Below are 14474 nucleotides of genomic sequence, written 5' to 3'. Positions count from 1 at the left end.
ATTAGCAGGAGTTGTGAACTTTAAGAAAAGAGCAGCTGTATCACTGTCATAGCAGAGTTAATTCAACAACAAGGAAGGTGCTCTGGATTATTTTTAATTTTCTCTGCTCTTTCCTGTGCTCTTTAAAAAAAGGAAAATAATTTCACCACCTCTTTTGGCATTGCCTCCCTGTCTCTGCTGACATTAGAGAGACCTTATGGGTGAAGCTCAGAGTTTGTGCCTCATTTTCCAACTCTTAACACTGAAGTGTTCATCTACAGTAAGACCATAAAAATCCCACTGCAAATTGGTAAGCATGCTTGAGACAGACCTCAGACATGTTTTCAGTTCAAAAATATCAATTTAGACTTTGAGCCAGTAACTTCAGAAGAAAAGGAACTGTCAGAGAGATAAAACCTATGATCTGACCTGTTATTTCCTACAGCATCCAGGTGCTGCAGAGGAAGACACAAATAAGCTCATCCAGCTAGGACTCCATAATAATTTCCCCACAATACTCCTTCCAAGTTTCTTCTACTAGCAATAGCTATATCACCAGAAATTAAGTTTTAACTGTTTTCCAGCTCTCTGATTCCCCTAATTTTACATGGCGCTACTGAGTTTTCCAAAATTCATGCAATAGGTATAGTTTTTATAAAATAGATCAAGTTTCAAATGTGGGGGAGTTAGACAATAAAAATACACTTCTGGGTTTGTTCTCCCTGTAAGATACTTTGGAGCAACTCACCTTTAAGGAACACTTGTATAATAAAAAACTCAGAAGAAGCTGGAAATGCCACAAAGAGGAAGAAATACCAGGGTCAGTCTTCCCTCAAATACTACCACAGGAAATTTTTAACAAATCTGAGCAGCTGCAAGAGGGAGGTGGAAGCAAATTTGAGCAGGGCACTCAATGCAGAGCAAGTCCCTTTAACAGACTGAGAATGGCAAGTGCTCTTTAATTACAGTCTTTCATGAGCGACTGTGAAAAGCAGCGATTACCTGACTTCCTCTGAATAAACTCAGTATAATTAATGAATGTTCAAGCTCTGATTATGGCAAAATCACAGTAAATGAATTCCAAACAATGGAGTATATTTTTGTCATGTTTTCAGAATGATCAGTTCACTTTTATTACAGTTATTCCCTCTGTTCTTTTGGATGGTTTGAATTCACAGCCATCAGTTTTGACTGGGTTCAAATATTTGGCTAAAAGAATCAAGGATCCAAGGTCTGAGGCATGAGGCTGTCACACCAGAGTATCTGTATGCAACTGAGCACTTCCATCTGCTCACATATGACTTGTCTCAGAAGACATATGGTCGCCCCCGGATGCCTGTCCAGGTCAGCAAATGTAGGTGGGTGCTCAAATTCAACATCCACCAGCCTAACACACTCAATAATAAGTCAAAGATGAGTAATAGACCAAAGTCCTGCTCCTTCCCCACAGATTTTTGCATCTCTGGTCATGCTAAAGAGATTTCCACTTCCCTTGGGGCTACAATTCTGCAACCACTCCTCTAAAAATCTGGGAAGGGACTGGCCTTGTGTTTTAAAATATAGACAGGTCCCTTTAATGGCTTAAAAATTAGTACATTCATCCTGAGAATGGCACTGTCACAATGAACACTGTGTGTATTGACACAAAACAATATATTACATGATCCTTGAAGTGTCTGTCAACAGATTTTGGTTTCAATTTTACAGCAGAGACAAGGAAAAAAGCCCTGCAAGGCTCTTGGCCCAGTCCCTGCCAATGTGGCTGCTCATGCAACAAGGCAAGGGAAAGGTTTGGAAAGATCCATTAAGATCTTTGCTCTGACATCACCATATCACCTTCCCACAAGCTACATCTGACAGCAAATTAACCAAATGCCAACAACCTTTAATGTGCCAAAATAACATGAATCCTACTTACCCATCTATGAGCAATCTGAACAGATTTTCTTTAGAAAAACCATAAGCAATCCCCCCTTGGGCAAGTGTTTTGCTGGCAGATAACACATTATCATCTCTTGAAAACATGCTGTGTTAATGCAGGGTCTGACTTTTCCTAGTTACCTACATGAGACTGCTAGGGCCAGCTATGGCCACCCCTGCTTCCTCCTGAAGGAATTTATACACATGACACAGCTTCCTGAATTCTTTTTGTTGACAGTTTCACTTCAGGCTGTGAAGAAGCAGGTGATGAAGCCAGCACAAGATTATTTTGCAATTTTCTAGTTTACGTGTTTGTCCGGCTTCTGTATCAGTCTTTTAGCTCGCACTTCTCCACATTACAAGAGGTGCTGGAAAGCACAAAATGGAGCTTAAGAGAAAAAAAAACCACCAAAAACCCAACAAGAACCAAACAAGAAATCCCCTCCTTTATACATATAAAAAGAGCTAATGTTCCTGGACACGCAGGAATCCTCCTGCCAGTCTATAGTTTCTCCACAGTGTGCTGCATTACACTTCTTGCAATCATTCAGCTGCCTAATGATCCCTCATATCAGGGGAAAATGAGTTTTCCCACTCTAACCTGGCTTTCCTTAAGGCTTTAATGGGAGCAGGTAATGAATGGGATTGCCCTGAGTTTCCTGCTGTGAAGGAAGGGTTCCTCCAACAGGTGACCACAGCCACGTGTGCTGTTGTGGTGAGAGCAGAGCTTAAGGAAGGAGACTCTCCCAAGAAAATGAGGACTGTGGGCACCTTAGATCCATTCTGGCATCCCCCTCCACTTGTGTGGGCAGAGCTCCATTCATGCCTGGCCAAGGATCTCTGTGGAGCTGAGGGGTTTGTGTGAAACAGCCCAGTTAAAACCATCAGCAGAACTGTTAGCCTGTAACAAGCCAACAGATTTATTCAACAGCAGGAGACAGCACAAGGATGCTCAGATTTATCGCTCCAAATACCGTCATTATTTAGTGTGCAGAGAGCCTTCTAGTCTCACAGTTAGCAAAACAAAATTACAAATTAATAGCCATATATTTCTCACCATGTCCTGGATCTATCATCCCATTTCCCCTGTGTTGTAATTTTATTTTGGTACTTTGCATATGGGCCTCAGAAAAAGGGCAAACTTTGAAATTACACATATTTTATCCACATTCTCCCACATAAATTTTCACTGCGTGTTAATTTATTGAAGGAATATATTTCTTTTTTTAAGAATCAGCAACATTGAAGAAAACAAGAGAACATTTTAGTTGTACCTTTGAGTCTGGGTTACTTTCTTCTTATCCATTCAGATAAGCCTTGGATTTGAAGAGGAAGGAACAGCTCCTGCATGTAGTTGTAAGAGGCAGTAAACCCAGCTGGGTAGAAGTGAAAGTTACACAGAAAAGCTCCCATGGGTAGAAATATGTCTTCCTTCAGGAACCCATGGCTAAAAGATAATTGAGGAGATATGGGTCATCCAATAAATATAAATGTATCACAATACATTTAATTAATGGCAATACTTTAATTTGGTTAAATTAAGATTCAAAGTTTAAGCTGAGATCCAAACCCCTCTGATGACAGGAATGTAATGGAGAATGAGGTGTAAAATCCCCAGTTCTACCCAGATTCATGTATTAATCTCAAAGCTATCACTACTGAAAACATTAGAAATCTATCTTAAGAGTATCTTTCAAAGGTTCAGCAAAACCAGGTTTTGTTGAAGATGAAACGCCTGATCTCAATATTTTTTAAATAAAGACAAACTAAGTCACCTTTCCAAAGCCAGTGGAATTACACATTAGAAAACTGAGATAAGAAAGGTGATTTACTTTAAAAACTATTCCCTCTAAAGTTGCACAACATGTGCCAGACATCTTAGTAAGTAGCCTCTGGCAATTAATTCCCTGCAGATGGCTTACAGACTTTCAAAACGAACTGCAACAAAACCCCAAATTCCCTGGACTCACTCACAGGATTTTTGTCTGGAAACTACCCATGAGCAAGGGCTTCTTGTACTAAGAGTAGGCTGACTGTGGTGGAATGACAAGAGTGGAATTGAGGTAACACACAGAAAACTTTGCCTTTAAATCCAAGTGTGATGCTTGAGATGACCACAAGGAGACCACCACATCTCTGCCTGCGATAAAGAATCTAAACAAGGATGGCTCTCAGTATTTGATGTGCAAATACCTCTTTTTGATTTGTCAGAAATTAAGAGAACTGTGAGAAAAATCCTGTGTCTTGCTAGAAAAAGCAATAGGGAAATTTCAAAAGATGATTCAAGAAGTGCACAGTACAGAGAATGCAATCCTGTGGTCGGGCATGCTGACACTTTCAGCCTCCTTTATAGCCACATCAAAAGGCAAAATATCAGCTAGACAGAGCCTGTAGCAGTGTAAATAATGTTCTTTCCTACAGCTCAAACAGTCTGAACACGAGACCAGCTGCACCAGAGTAGAAGGAAGGTCTGCTTTGCCCAGGATCCTGGTTTGGGCAGTGGCCAGCATGCAGCAGAGCTGCAGATGGCTCATTACAGCTGTGATGGCTCCTCATGTTGCTCCAGCTTGGGGAACCGTGGTATTTCCAGAGCTAACACAGGCTGATAAGCACCAACCTCCAGGGATGGATGCATTAATCATTAGCCAGTGGAAAATGCCTAGGAAAGAGCCTATGGACAGCAGAAGCATGAAGCATTCCCTGCTCCAGTCCTTCAGCAGTCAGAGGATCTTCTAGTATCTTTTGTTTCTCACAGTTCAGGAAGGATTATTCTTCTAGAAACTTGTGCAGGGCTTAGGTTTAACTGAATACATAAAACACAGGCAATTCAAACCCAACATTAGCCTTTTGCTGTAAATCTCTTCAAAAATGATGAATCCTGCAGTGGAAAGGCTATCACAGACTTTTCCCTGCTCCTGCTGCAGCTTTCAGGCTGCCGTGTCCTGCCAGCCAAGGCTGTCAATAGATGTCACACTTGTGCTTTTGTTCCCATCTTCTGGAGCACATTATGCCAAGGGAGTGCAGGGGAGCAGCATGACACAAATTACTTGAGTGCACTGCCTTTATGTAATAAAACCAAATCCGGGAAAGATTTGATCTTCTGTAGGTTTTACACTGTGCATTCCCAGAAAGTATTGAACAGATCAAGGGGGAGAGGGAGGAGTGACAGCAGGGATCTTCTCTTACAAGGCAAAAGTTCTCTTTGCCCTATAGGTTACTAGTTCAAAACTGTACATCTACTTGCTTTGGGGAGCAAATGCATGTTAAATGAAATTTTGTGTTCTATGGCTAAATGCTTTTTTTTTAAATAAATACAAGACCAGGGGAAGCCAAACTATTTGTGTTGAATGAGCAAATAGCAACAGATGAAGATATTTGTACTGCTTTTTTTCAAGCAGAGAAATACAGAAAAACAACCCCATTTAATGCCTTAGAACAGTAAAAACATGGAGTCTGACTACAGGTGTTCTAACTTTAAATCTGCATGCAGATCTGCAAAGGCTTATGGCATGGAAAAAAACATAGGAAATGCTTTTTCCTGAGCTGTACCTTTTGCAAATAGTTCTGTTAAAAACCCAGAAAAATGTATTTAGTCTTATTTTCTATTTGAAAAAAAAAATTCCCTTTCTGCATATCTGTCTGTCAATGCATATAAATCCACTGGGCATGCAGGTGAAAGTCAGCATTAGCAAGATTTTGCAGGACAGGAAAAAAAAACAGGGTTTTAAACTGTCCAGTCAGTATTTGTGGAATTTCAGATGACAGTGTTATTGCTGAATTTTGAAATGTGGCACTGGCTGTTTAATGGCTGTTGTCACTGGAAGGAGATGTAGTGGAGAGCTCTGGGCGCTGTTTGCAGCAGGAACAGACTGCTCTGCTGGCCAGGATCCATTTGGACTATTATTAATCCTATTGCTGCAGCATTCCTTGCTCTGTCTGGAAATCCAAAGCCCTGTGTCATTGCAGTGGATCACACCACTGGGCACAGACACTGATTCCAGTGGGGTTCTGCACAGTCACAACAAATCCCAGGACTCAGTTGCAGTGGCTGTAGTGCTCATCACTTTTTAATGAGCCAAATTCAGCTACCGAAACACTTCAGTGCAACTTTATTCCATAGGCTGAGTGAGGAATGCCTTTTATGCCAAGAAAGATCTACCTTACACTGTAAATCCTTTCAGAAACAGAACCAGGCAAAAACATTTCATCTGCTAAAACAGTTTTGAAATCTGGTTTTGAGAAAACTATGAAGTTCCCTCAACACAAGAGTTTTGGCCATTTTTCTTCCTTATCAAACAGTTCCTCTGGGCAGTAAAGCTCCTGCAAAGTTAACTGAACTAATTTCTGATTTGCACTCATCAATAGGCTCATTCATTTAGATTAACAATGAATAATTCATCATCACTAGCAGCAACACAGTTTGCAAACCAGGAAAAATTCAGTTTGACTTTCAGGTCCCAGGATGAATGAAGAGTCAGGAAAACAAGAAACTGGAAACTTACTGTCTTATTTCAGCAAATGTCAGAAATGAACATGGCAGCTGTTTCAAGGACATGTCATGCTTCTTGATGAGTCCAAATCTTGTTCAGAACCTCTGTGTTCCCCAGGAGCAAAACACAATGGATAAAGGGCTGCTTGGAGGAGCTGAGCCAGCTGCAATCCTGGTGGGATCCACTTCCCCCAGCATGGGTTACACAGTGCTGCCCTCTTACACAAATACGGGGTTAAAACTCCAGGTGTGCCCCCCATATCTGCAAACGGGCAGAGGAAAAGCTGTGGAGGACATTTTCCCTGTCCATGACTACATGCAAAATATTAAGTGGGAACACTTCACCCATTACAGCTCTGTCTACATCTATGGAGCAGAGGAAATTCCCACTGTTAGGCTACAAGGTTTTTTTGACCATAACGTGTTTTCTTTTGCTGATAGCTCACAAATCCTAACCATGGCCTGGCCTGCAGTATTCCTGAACTGCCCCACAGGCCAGTTTGTAGGAAATGGAAAGAAACCAAACTCTGCTGTATCACTGGAGTAGAAAATACAGACATCGCTGTAACATAACATTTCATAACTCAAGGTGAATCTAATTAATATCACCCGAAAAATAATACAAAACTCCTTCAGCCTAGAGTGGGACATACTGGAAGGGAGAGAGTGTTGCTTAATTATTAATCTCTGTGGTGACACAATTATTCTGGAGGCTATTGTGAGGGAAAACTGCACTTTTCTGGCTAATTTTATTGCCTTTGATCCTTTCAGCACCAAGGCAGGACCCCCACAAAGCCCTCCCAGGCCTCTATCCCCTGCATGAGCTGAACTGCTTCTGGTCACAGGGACATTCCTTCTCTTTCTCACACCACACTAAAGAAAATGTCAGAGCTTGGCAAGCAAGGTCCTCAAGCCTCCAAGTTACTGTAATATTGCAGTCCCCTGGAAAATTTCTGGCCCTTTTTGTTAAATGTTATGGAGAAGGGAGAGCAAACCAGGCTCTGGAAGAGGTCGTGCCTTGCTGCAGGTTGCTCCAGTTTTTGGAAGACCACCAGCGGCATTACACTCTAATTTTTAGCAGTTTAGAAGCCATGTACATCAGCAAAGGCAAAACTTGCAATATAACATCCTAAATTCTCTTCCCTTCAGGTACTGACACAGTGCTTCTCTCCAGCACATGTCACTCTGGGAGAGGAAAAACTCAAGATTACAAGAAAAACAACAGGAGTATGGGCAATTTAATGAGGATTTTGCTGCCTATTGCTCTGGATTCACAGGCTGGCTTATATGATGACTAGGGATGTCAAAGTATAAAAAGAAACTGAATTCTGCAAGTAGGAAATAATTCTGTGCTCTATGGGCAGCTGTCTATAACTTTCTATTTTTTTTCTTTGTTATTTACCCATTTAGAATATTTCATTCGTTAACACTTTTTACAACTGTCAGCCAGAGGCAAAATTGCAAAACAGAGTTCTGACTTGCCCCCAGGCATGTTCTTGGGGCTGCCATGTCTCACAGAGCAGCTTTAATACAATGCACACTCAGAAAGGTCAACTGAAGCAAATGCTGAATTGTTTGATCCAAGGCTTGAGTGCTCTAACTTGCTTTTGCCTCTCCTTTGAATAACTCTTTGAATAACTCGGGAACACCAGAGCAGTTACACCAGCTCTTAGAGCTGGGCTGCCCCTGCTCATCAAACAGATTCCATGCAGTTTCCCAGAGCCAGTGGGAAGGAGCTGGGACACTTTGCAAATGCCACATGGGCTTGATAACCTCTCTCCATCACACTAGATGAAACATCCTCTAGATTACAGAATTTTCTGGAATTTGGCAGGTGGTTGAGGACTGAGTAATTTTTTCCTCCAGAAAAGAGGTTTTAAAAAAAAAGGGGGGAAAAAATCAGCAATACTGAAATGCATCCATCGACAAACTAAATCCTGTAGAAATAAAATTTTGTTTGGGAAAACAGAAAACTCTAGAGAAAACTCTCTCCTATCAAACCATGGGGAGGATGTCAGTGAAGAAATATCCCAAGCAGCAAGAGCAGCAAGTAAAAGCTCTCTTCTAGAAGCAGCACCTCTCTTCCTACTACTTGAGCAGTATCAGGGAACACAAAAGTTATGGGACAGATATAACACAAAAAGAAGGATGAAAGGAAGTTCTCTGCACCCCACCAGGTCTCTGCTTCCTCTGCTGCCATTCATGACTGCTACAAAATTAACTGAACTCCCTATTTTTCTGGTGGCACAGGGCCATCTGCACCACATGCACCAGCATGCTCCTGTGCATGTGGTGCAGATGTGTGCTGGTGGGAATGAATGAGAAATCAGATCTGCCAGTCCTGTGGTCTTAGACCAGGAGCAGCTCAAATTACTTTTTTCCATGCAAAATATTTTACTAAGGAAATGGCACTGAAGCTCAGTTTAACAGAAAGAGGGGACAGTAATTTATTCCAGGATCCAGGAAACATCAGGTGCTTTGAATCTTAGAGGGAGCTTCGTTTTTTGAAGCTAATGGATTTTTCAGAAAAGAAACAAAGAGCTTCCTTTATGAATCTTCAGAACATGAGTATATCCCTCATACACCTCAAAATGATAAATCTATGTCCCTGAAATAGCATCTTTTTAGGTTTAATTTATTTTCTTTAGCCCCATGAAGGCCCTTCAAATTTATATACTTCAGCCTTAAGGACTAATAAATTACTTTCTTTGGCCTCAAGAAGGTCTTCTTCATTTATTTTTCAGCCTCCTTTGGAGTGAACTTTAAGTGCAGCATGTTGCAGCACTGCCTACATGATAGGGATAAAATAGATAAAGGCAGTGACCAGCAGGAAAAAGAGAGAAAGCCAGTATCTTTATGAATTTACCACTGTCTCATTACCTTATCACACATTTTACACAATCTGCAATCACACAAAACATATTTATTTTTCCAGAAAGGGAGTCCAGTTTCTGGCAAGTTTTTACAGGCAACTGAAAAGGGCAGAAGCTGAAAAATGGAAAGAATGAAGCAGTCATTTCTTTTTCAGGGCTTCCTCTGGCTCTCAGGCTACTGATGGAACAGCTGGTCCTGTCTTTTATTGGGTTCTTTTTCCCTTCTTTTTTTAATAAGAGTAACCTGTGAGTTCCTGATTGCCAAATCCCTAGAAAACTTAGGAGTAGAGATTTATTTCCTTTACTGCTGTGGTTTAGATTGAACTGTTTTGTTTGGAAAAGTAAAATTAAATGGAACAAAAATGAAACAAAAGGACAAGGAGCAAAAGCAGTCACACTGGACACACTTAAGAAGATACCATTTATAAATTTAGAGGCATTTATGGGATCAAGGTTTTTTACAAAGACTAATAGAAAAGCCCATTAATTTATCAAATCAAAGAGCATTCCTTCATTTAATTCCTTTATTTAATGGCAGAGATGCCATTGAAATACATTATTGAAAGAACATAAAACGCCAGGGCAGAATATTTCCTAGTCTAATGGGGTAAATCTTGACATCTCTTTCATATTGACAACCCTCAAACTTGATGGGAATTCTGCCTTTATTAAAAATTGCATAAGGATTACATCATGTGGCTTAAGATCACTGCAAGCTATTAAATATATGCATTTTAATGGAAGGTACATAATGGAGCATAGCAAACTCTTTATTCTCTCTCTGCCAGTCAGACAGCAAAATCATATGAATGTTCCAGGCAACAGAAATGAAAAAGAAAAAGAAAAAATAATGTATAGAAATGCCAGCAGCTCTGCTTTGCATTCTTGACACATCAACCCATCCTAGCCAAACTCAAAAACCAGAGTGAAGGCTGGATGGGTGAGAAGAGGGCCTGAGGAAGTTCAGTGCTTTGCTCAGGGAACAGCAGAACTGGGAATGCAGCTGGAGTTTCCAAAAGGAGCTCCAGGAGGAAGCCTGGCTCCACTCCCTGGCTTCAGCCCCACTTGTGAATGATGCAGCCTTTTCAAAACAGACTAATAAAAGCATTATTGCTGTTGCTTCATCTCTGCTTATGGATTAGGAAGTCTTTATTTTAAGAGATCTTTTCTTCCTAATCTATACTTTGTTCCAATTATAAATTATTTTACCAGCAGTTTTCTTTCTTTGTTTCCCCTCCTCAAAGTACAATTAGAGAATAATTGTTTTCAAATAATAACCACTACTTTTCCATTTAATTCTTTTTTAACACTAGTGGTGTCTCCCAGCTGACTCACTCTGCAGTAGATGAGGCTTTAGAAGCACTACAAAACAGAGAAACAGCTGTTTCTTTGAGCATTATGAGTTTTATTAATCCCTTCTTGCCAATAAAACATAATCATCCCCTTTATTTCTAGAGGTACTACATACACTTTCCAAATAACCAACAATCAGGAGAAAAAAGGTTTCTAACCCTTCTATAAAAAACCTTTTTAGAATATAACATATATATGACCCTGCAGGGTGCATGCTCCTTCTGATTTCTCTTTGGTTAGTTAATAAATCAGAATATTCAACAAAAATTACCATGTCTAAAAGCTGGGCTTCAGTAAAATTACTTTTTGATTAACACCTTAGAAAGAGTTATTATCCACAGCAAAGAGGAAGATGTTAATGAATTATACTGAAAAAGATTATTTCATGGTGGGAAAACTACTTTTTTTAAAATATCACTGAGGTTTTTGCTCCAGGCTAGAGTACCATCTCACAGATGGCTTCCCTGCACTTTTGATCTCTGTTTTGAGCCTTCATCCCATCCCTTCCTGCTCCTTTCCCTCCCTCTCACTATTACGGAACCTTTGAAGTAACTGCAGCATCTCTGAAGCAGTCCCTGACAAACACCAAATGAGTTGTCTGTGTGCATGAACAGATTCTCTTATTAATTATTCATTTTGTAGGCCTCCAATGCAATGTCCATATCTTTTACTCACCAACTGAATAAGATGCTAAATGCTCTATGTTTGTGCTGGAAGGAAATCATAGGAGGGAAGTGGGAGAGGGGACTTGCATGTGCCTTGTGGAACAGAAAGCCTTCATTAGGCAGCATAGGGAAGCTCCTGAGAGAAAGGCAGATTTGGCTTTGCTGGAGGTGAATTTTATTTATTTGGATAATTTTATTGTAGATGTTTTAGTAACCAAAAAAATCCAAAAAACCCAACAAATCCTCAGTTTGGCCATGCTCAAGTGCTGCTCCCAAAGGAGGAGCACTGTGAATCTGGCCAGGAGCAAGGACTTTGGGGGGATGTCACCAGCTCCCTGTCACACTTTCTGGCCACTCTCCTCCCAGCAAAAGCACAGAATCCAAGACACTAAAGCGCCCTGCAACAGATCATGAAAATAAATAAACCTTCCTAAGGGCAGCAGCCTTTCTTAGCAGTAAACAATTACAGCCTGTGACTTGCAGTGTGTTGGAACAAATTTCATTAAGGGAAAGTTTCATGAATTCAAAAGAGAAATCTATTGTTATTCCATCCAAATTTTCTCTGTTGCTGATGCCCTGAGCTGAAGTAGAGATTTGTGAATAAAGAAACCAAAGATACTTCTGTTTGTTTACAAGACTTCAAGAGTCAAAAGGATCTATTCAGACTAAATTGCTGAGAGGAGAGGAATATATTGGCTGGGGAGTTTGTGTTTGGGGCCCAAGTGCACATGTGGATGAGATGCTGAGAGATGGGGTAACTCAGGTGCGTAACCATGAGGGGTGAGCCCGCTGGGGATTTTTCCTTTTCCTTTTCCCTGATCGCACAGTAATTTATTCATTCGCCTTTGCTGCTCAAAAGACCTGTTTTATCCCTTTGGAACAGAAATCTATTCTCTCTTTCTTTGCAGTCAAATTGGCCCAAACAGGAATAAGTTCCTTATGATTTCACTTTACATATTATATTTCTTAAGCTTGTTATTTATTAGAAGTAAGTAGGAAACAATTATTCTCGTAGTGTCACCTATTTCTACACTCTGCCAATTTTTAAACAAACTGACTTGAGAAACCAGACGTAGTAAAATGAAACATAATGAATAAAAAAATTGAAAGTAAGTAATTTCTATGAACAGGTGTTCCTATCTGTCTTATTTTATATTTATTAATTTTACACACACCATTTATCATCTTGCTAGAAAATGCACACATTGCCTTTTAGGGGAAAAAAATCATGTGAAAATACAGATGACTTTACAGAAAGTCAATTAATGAATTAAAAAGTAGTTGCAAGGAAATCTCTATTCCACCCCACCATAGTTTCCAAAGCACAAAAAAGCCCTGTTAGGACTGAATTTAATACCTTTATACATATTCATATATGGTATTACTTTTAGTCTTGGTGTCATGCTGCCAACATTGCTAAAGCTCCTGTGCAGCTGGTCAGAAAGTCAGATAAGGTGTGACTATGAACCATTTAATAACATGTTCTGACAAAGAGCAGATCCAAGGATTGAAGGACCAAGGAAGTTAATGCAGTGTCTGGGTTTCATCCTGGTAGCATAAATGTATGGTAAATATATGTATTTAGATGCAAATAGAATATGAGAAGATTTTCTGGGTTCTGGCCGGAGCTAATTCTAATGACACCATGCAGTGCATCCACCACCCTCGTGGTTATGGCTCTGTCTTGTCCTCACTTTGCCTTCTTCCCACAGTGGCAGCAGCACTTAACCATCAATAAGAAATACCACAGAAATGCAAGAGGGGAAAACCACCCCACACCTTCATAGCATTTCAGTTGGTCCTATTGTCCTAGGGTGACTTTGTGATGCTTGTATCCCCAGTTGTCTGTTCTGTTTATGCTGGATATTAAGTTCTGCACCTTTAAGACTGGTTCTGAAAGCAAAGTGGGGAAGAAGTGCACAGATTGTTTTCAGAGCTGCACTTGCTCCTCCACATTCCTTCTCACAGAAACGTTGTCTGCAGCACAGACAGAAGAGAGAGCTCTCCTTTGCTTTTTGGTTTGGTTTTTTTTAGGTAACTGAGGCAGAGAAGTTCCCCAGGCTGTGGCTTTTCTTTTTCTTGGAACTGATCAGGCCTGCTCTAGACTGAAACCCCAGAAAACATTGGGAGCTCACGCCTGTGGCTGACCAGGGCCTGGGACATGGCATTTTCCAGTGCCGGAGGGACTGATAAGAGACTGAGTGAGCTGAGCTATACCCCATGACAGGGACCTCCTGAATTTGCCATCTGTAGTGGTTTTGGTTCACCAATCTGAGTTTCCCGGCCAATGCACCAATTTATGTAGTGGGTTTAATGCTGGCCAAATGCCAGTGTACCCACTAGAATATACTTTGTCATTTTCTGCGAGATAGGATTGGGAGAAAAGCAAAGCAGGCTCAAAACTTTAAAGGGTGTAATGAAAACTTTATTAAGTTTTTTTTTTTTTTTTTTACGGAACTAAAAGAAAAAATAATAAAGACCAGAATAAGACTTTCAGAACACTTCTTATCCCCCCACACCTTCTTTTCTTTCTTACTGACAATGTAAAGAAACAAACCTTGGGACTTTCAGTCAGTTTATACTCTATATACACCTAGAATAGTCTTTCTTCAGTCCACTTAGGGAGAGGAGTCTCTTGCCATGCCACAGAGACTTCTCCACAAGAAACAGTTCTCTCATGGCTTCATTGTCACAGCAAATCAACTGCCTGGGAGATGGAAATCTGTTCACTATGTGACCATCCCTCCCCTCGACTTACAGTTTCCCCACAACTGTTTTTGAGGGCTCAATCTTTGGCTAATGGGGTACACTTTTAAGGATGAGCTGTTCAGAAGCAAGAGTTCTCTGCATCTATCTCTGAGATCATCTTCATCTCTGGGAACAGAGGTCTTCTCTCTCCGGGGGCAAAGGGTCTTCATGACTCTTTTCTCTGTTCAGACTTCTCATGGGATCACAGCTACTTCAACATCTGCTTTGCTTCAGCATGGGTGCCTTTGCTCATGTCTACAGTTTGAATACTTCATCCTCCCCATGCTTTTTTTCATGAATTACAGGGATATTCTAGTGTATCATAGTCCATCACCATGGCCTTACAAAAGATTTTCAGCCCAAGACTAAGGCATCTCCTCATCCTCCTCTCATCTGGGATTTGACTCTTTCTTTACTGACCTTGGTGTTTTCTTATTGTCCTCTGTG

This window comes from Geospiza fortis, unplaced genomic scaffold, assembly GCF_000277835.1.
Source record: "Geospiza fortis unplaced genomic scaffold, GeoFor_1.0 scaffold221, whole genome shotgun sequence".
In the NCBI taxonomy this organism is placed as follows: domain Eukaryota; kingdom Metazoa; phylum Chordata; class Aves; order Passeriformes; family Thraupidae; genus Geospiza; species Geospiza fortis.
This window is presented reverse-complemented; position numbering follows the sequence as displayed.